Here is a 6329-nt window from a genome sequence, read left to right as displayed (position 1 = left end):
CGTGCCGCCGCAGCAGATCGTGGGTGAGACGTAACTCAGCGGGTGCTTGGCTTCGATTTGGCCGGAAAGACGCCGGCCAACAGAAAAACGGCCGGCCCTCGTCCGCCTCTTCATTTTTTCAAAGACCTACAGGTTATTTCTCTCCTCTCCCCCGTCTCTCTCTCTCCTCGAGGCTGAGATAAGAGACAGAGCCCCTAGAACATCTCATCTTGATTTGTCCAGATCTATATTTACCTGCGCATGCAAAGTGTTTGATGAAAATCCTAGCTAAGACTAATATAGGTAATACCTTGGCTGCATCTAGCTGGTTGCAGTTTTGCAGTTAAGGTACCATGACGTTAAGGACAGAGATTTATATGCGCTTAAGTTGGATACTTCTATCCGATTTCACTGACGATCAGCATATTGTTCTTTTTTGTTTGGTTCTGCTAGGCATGGAGCACAAGAATGATTGAGCAAACAAACATGTCCATTTAACTGACCAAAGGTGAGAAATTATCTGATTTTTTGTGTAAAGATGGTCTGACAAAGCAATTATGACGTCTCTTTAATTCGAATTATTTTCTTTGATGTGCAGTTTCTGTTTTCTAGAGATTCCCCCCTTCGACTATTGTGGAAACGTTTTGTGCACTCAAGGTATCCATCTTCTTTCTTATATTCTCTAAATTTCTACAATGTTTTCAGAACTTACAGACCATAACATGGTGGAGATTCATAACATGAATATTTATTTACAGATCTTCAATAATAGTTCAAAGCTCGGATGAAGTTTTATGTATATTCTGATGGGAAGGTGCTTCAGCAGACTATTAGGTCTCCATTGTTGTCGAACTCATCTTACTTCTGCTCCATTAATTTAACTACTTCCTTTGATTTTCTTGTGTGCACATAATTGGTACTCCACTCTTTCCTGAGATTGGTTGTCTGTCTTTTTTTTGTGAAGGTTGTTCGTATGCTTCTTTCAACCAATAGTTGGTATATAGCCTCCCTTTCTTTACGACATCATTTTTGTGCTTTTGCTTGGTTATGGGGCTTTATATGTGATTATAGTCAATTTTATTATGGTGGCAGCAGATACTCCCAATACCTTTTGTGCTGGTTAAGAGCAGGGCCAGCTGTGTATTTAGAACATCTGCGCACAAGTTATCCTCGGGTAAGAATATGATGCATCTGGTTATTTTCAACTATGGCGAACACAACAAATAATTGAAATTGAGCATTTTCTTGAGTTTCTGGATCTGAGGCATTTGTCTCTTATGAATCTGATTGGCTCATTTTTTTTGTATGACCTGCTCAATTATTTGTTTCAGTTCATATCGGGTTATTCTGCAGTACCGGGTTTCTTGTAACTACTCTTGGCTTGGTGCTAAAGTACTATGTAATTCTAAGTATAAGAATTATTTTACGAAGTCTATGTAATGCATAATATATATCTCCATTTATATAAGATTGTTCAACGGGTGGTGTTCACTTCAATCTGCTATGTTACTTGAATAGGATTTATACATTTTATTTGTGCATTTCATAAAATCACACATTGCTGGAGTTCATATAAGTATGCTTATTTATTATACAACATAAAGATGAGTTAACCTATCATTGTTCTGGTAACTTGATAGGTTGAACTACAGGCCTAGCCGTGTCCTCAGTATATCCAACAAATAGCTCTACTACCCTGAGTTGTATGCAGGTAAAATATTATGGATTCACAACTTTGGTTCATTGTGGTGTCAAAAGTTGGTTCAGTAGTATATGGAGCATGAAATATATACATGTTCTGGAGCATTACTATTTAAAAACTATTTGATATATTGTTTTGCGCCTTAATTTGGTTGCCTTATTTTGGATACATGTACAACCAAAGGGGTTAGTAGGTACATGCAGGAAAGGCCAACATTTTGCGTAGTATTCTATTTATCAAATAAAGATAAAAAAATACATTTGTTATGTTATTGGACATGCTATTTGACTGCATGATCCTTCTAGCGCAGCCCCCTTTCCTAGACCCTTGATCAGTGTATGTGCTAGATTTGATTTCTTAGTGCCATACTGCTATATGCACAATTCCTTTTGGCAACAATGGCATAAAAGTAAGGTATCAAACTGCCACTATAGAACCTTCTACTTTGTTTCTTCATTTGGTGCTATCTAAGTGTATTTTTCAGATCATTGCTAATTATTTTTCTCTCAATAATTGGTTTTTTGTCCTATGAAAATAGATACAGCCTGTATGATCTTTATCTATGTAGACATGATGGTTCTCAAATTTGACTTTTGTGCAATTAGTCTTCATCTACATCCATGAGTTGAATTTCGAGCTTTTTTGGGCAGTTACAGGTTTTTAATCAGTAGAGAAATTTGTGGTGAATATATAACTGATAATGTACATTGCTTGTACTTGTACCAATACAAGACGTTTGTGTACTGTTACAATGTATATTCATGTTGTCAGCACATGACACCAGAGTTCCTGTGAGCGGCTAGGCCTTATTAGAGTTTAATCATGTTAGTATACATGCAAGCATGATAAATGAGATATAATGGAGTTCTAAAATTAATTTTATTTGAAAATCTGCTCCATAGTTCAAGGTTCATCACTTAAAATCAATATTTAATGTCCTACAATGTTTCTGTCTGACCTATGGTTTGGGTATACATGGTAGAGACTCTCGATGTGGTGGTTTAGTTTGGCTGATTTTGCAGCACAACATGACACTTCCCATGAACCAATTTGGCCTCTGCTGCTAACTTATTACCTTAAATCTCATGGCAATATGCTCATATCTATAAATTTTATGCCAGGAGCATACAGGCGAGACAAGATGGCTTAATGCCCTCCAACAACTAATGCGGAACATGCCTTGGATTTGGAAACGACAAGGTATTCATACAGTGCTTACTATCAGTGTGCATATCATCAATGTAATATTACCGTGTATATTGATGTTTTGAGGAAATGAAGACCGGGGTTCCTACATGTTGTCAGGTCGAGTTTAGATCTGCTAATGCACATGCTGACATGAAAATTGAAATATACATGGAGATTTATTAATATTAATTTAAGATATTAATATTCTGCATAGTTAGAGGTTCAGCACATACTGTCAATAGTTGGCCTGACGAGTGTAACCTTTGGAAATTGTTACTTTGTGAGGCCCTGCATTCAAGATGTGTGATGGTTGGCTTGCCTGGCAACGCTTTGAATTCTCTACAACATGCATGATAACAGATATAAGTTGGTGTAGGACCTCTCTTTTTATTGACATGCCATGTAACTCCTTTTGTTGATGCAATATTCTGAAAGACTATTTACCAGGTTTTGTTTCCTGGTGGAGTGCACTCAATTATCAGATCTGGATATCATAGAGGTTTATTGTTCGATCCATGGATACAGTCCAACATCCATGATTGGAAGAGAATGGTAAGGTTTCGACTTTAATTACAGAAATCTCACTTGCATTTCTGTGGTAAGTTTGTTGGTGATGGACACCGCTCTTTCTCCTACTTATGCTGGCTACAGCTTGCAGCAAAATTGTTCTGCAGGCTGTCAACGTGTGTGATATTGCAGTTGTTCCTTTACAGTTTGCGAGAGGCGCTGTAGTCTATCAGGTAGTATCGTCCCCGTAAAAGGAAACATGTAGCTATTTGATCTATGAAAGAAAGCACATTATGACCTCCCAATTTTTTTAGAGAAGTTTCTTAGTGGAAAGAGTTCAGGAAATTGGTTATAATCATAGTTCCTTGGCTGAACCGATCAAGAGGATATATTTGTTAGAACATTGTCCACGCTGATATAGGACCTGGGTTGCTAATTCAGTATACTATGGCATAGATGAATCATCTTCCATTAATCATGATACAATGATACAATTAGTAGAGCTGTGCAGTTTAGCTTATTACTTCTATTGCTGAGTGATGTTGAATTGATACAATGATGTATATAATGTTTCATGAGGTATGCATGGTCCTTTTCCATTCATTCATCTACTTTGATTTTTGTATCTTATTATTCACTGTTACATGAAGTCACCAGCGGTGATTTCATTACTATTTGTGTAGGTTGTCAACTCAGGTTACTAGGGCTCTAATCAGCTTTCTTTCTTAATTATGAATAGCAGTTAAAGGAAGCCCACTCAGGTTATTGATAGGAGAGAAAAAATACGCAAACATCTATCTTTTCAGTTTAAATTGAGACGCATAAACACTGCACATCAGATGATTGTCCAGTTACGACTACAGATGGTCTGAATTTCTTTAAATCAAGGAAGTTCTAGATGGCTTCTAAAATTTAAGATGCAGGTGTTAGATTTCTGTAAACAATGGTTAGTGATGTCATGGCTTTAGTTTCAGCTCTGGTATATATTTCAGTGTCATGATGCCTAAGCGATTGTAGCATTCTCATATATTTTTATTGAGGGAAATCACAAATGGATACATGAGTACGTGCCAAAACACCTACAGTTCACTCATCTGAGGAAGCTTGATTGCCTTTGTTCTGTTCTAATGAGCCGCTTTATGGTTTCTCAGTTTTGAACACAATAATTCCGTAGAGAGGTAATGCGTGGTTTTACTAAACCAGTTGCATTATACCTCTCACATTAAGAATAAAATATTGCATGAATTTGTTATTAATTGTTCAATGGCTAACCCTGTTTTTTTGAATTTAAAATTGAGTTATAACGTACTCATGTTTTTGACTTTATTAAAGTGAAATAGTAGAGGTGCTAGATCATTTGCTTTGAGCCTTGCATGGTTTGTTGAAGAACAGTTTCTTTGTACTCTTTGCTGTCTCAGAATTTGAAAGTCATATAAGTACTGAGGTGAAGTTTGCTGCTTGCAGAGCTTATATAGTGGTAGACACATTTCACTTGAATTGATATTGATGCATACAAATATAGCTGGCCCGGTTCACTATTTTTTTGTTGTATTTTAGGATGTAACCTTATTTTGACATATAGAATCGTTAGTTTCAAACGAGAGCAAGGTACATAAAGGAGCTCGGGATGTTCTTATTCACATGAAGGAGCTCGGGATGCTCAGGATTCTTCCTTTTTACCTGTTTTTGAGCATGGACCAGCTCTTATTTGACAATGAGTTAATCTTGAAATCCATGTTTTCCTATTGGATAGTCTATTGCCATTTTTAACATTCCTTAAATTAGGCTGCATGAATGCGAGGCAGGGACAACAAACAGTTGATTCACGCGGACACTTCTTTTTCGATACACCCTTGCCCTGCTCTCTGTCTGATGTAGTGATGGTTTCTGGATAGATGTATCACTTACCGCCATGTGACAGCCATAAATCTCCTTGCCATCTAACTGTTGCTTAGGCTGCTTATTGTAGTGTTGATTTTGTACTCAGTTTTTCAAATGCCACTTCTCATGTACCACTACATGTGCTATTGATGTTCTCTTCATGCCACTTCTTAGATTTAATTTTCTTTTCTATATATTCAGAATATTGTTGTTATCATAAACTTCATACATCACTGCTTGCATGTTATCACTAACTGATTTGGTTTGCATACTGCAGGAGATTTCCATATGTTGTATAAAATCGCAGATATTCCATTCTTGGAACCTTACAAGACCGGCATTATGGTAGTAGTAATATTGGAGTAACACACCAAACCGACTACCAAGTGCCAACTTCCACTTCTGTGGGTATCTCTGGTGTATTTGTTTCCTGTGAGATCACCATGTCAAAATATTTATGTTTGGTCTTTTCTCGGATTAAGTTTTGCGTGACCCGACCTATAAAAGAAAAGTAAGTCAACTATGATGTACCTGTGTACATAGGCTGATGAAGGGACGATGCTTTTCTGATCGTACGATACATTGGTGAATTTGAGAATGTTGATGATCACTCCAAATTTCATTCTATAAACTGTTTTCTGATATCTAAGAAACATATTATTATTTCCAACCTACTATTTTTATAGTACTTATACAGATTGTTCATCGGCACGAGTTCCACTATTTTTTTACTGTTTGCAATTTACTGTCGTTCGCAGCGATTTGTAAAAGCTAAAAAATATTACCTTATTCACGTCTATACATGAGTTTCACGGGATCGTGCGCCAAGGCGCACCATAAATCTAGTATACATATTAGAGCGCCCCTCTGTACGTGTAAAACACGTAAAAACTGAAACAACGAGCTGTCCCGAGCGCTCCCCAGCTCAGCCTGTCCAACCTGGGCCAAATGGGCTTTTACGGGGCAGTTCCGCTTTAATTGGGTGCTATCTGGAACCCTTATTACCTCAGAAGAATCTTACGACCTCACCTGATGTCTTAAAAGCTAAGGTGCTAATTCATCCTTTCAGCTC

At 37.2% G+C, this 6329-nt stretch overlaps 1 long non-coding RNA gene across 1 annotated transcript; it reads left to right on the top strand.

Annotated features, from left to right (window-relative positions):
• Window positions 1–2808: 2808 nt before the first annotated feature.
• LOC124700553 lies at window positions 2809–5805 on the top strand. The gene is made up of 3 exons (XR_007001770.1): window positions 2809–2881; window positions 3317–3421; window positions 5535–5805. It is a non-coding gene; the product is annotated as an uncharacterized LOC124700553 (long non-coding RNA).
• Window positions 5806–6329: the final 524 nt, after the last annotated feature.

This window comes from Lolium rigidum, chromosome 3, assembly GCF_022539505.1.
Source record: "Lolium rigidum isolate FL_2022 chromosome 3, APGP_CSIRO_Lrig_0.1, whole genome shotgun sequence".
In the NCBI taxonomy this organism is placed as follows: domain Eukaryota; kingdom Viridiplantae; phylum Streptophyta; class Magnoliopsida; order Poales; family Poaceae; genus Lolium; species Lolium rigidum.
Note: the sequence above shows the minus strand (reverse complement) of the source record. Positions and strands in the feature narration are given on the sequence as shown.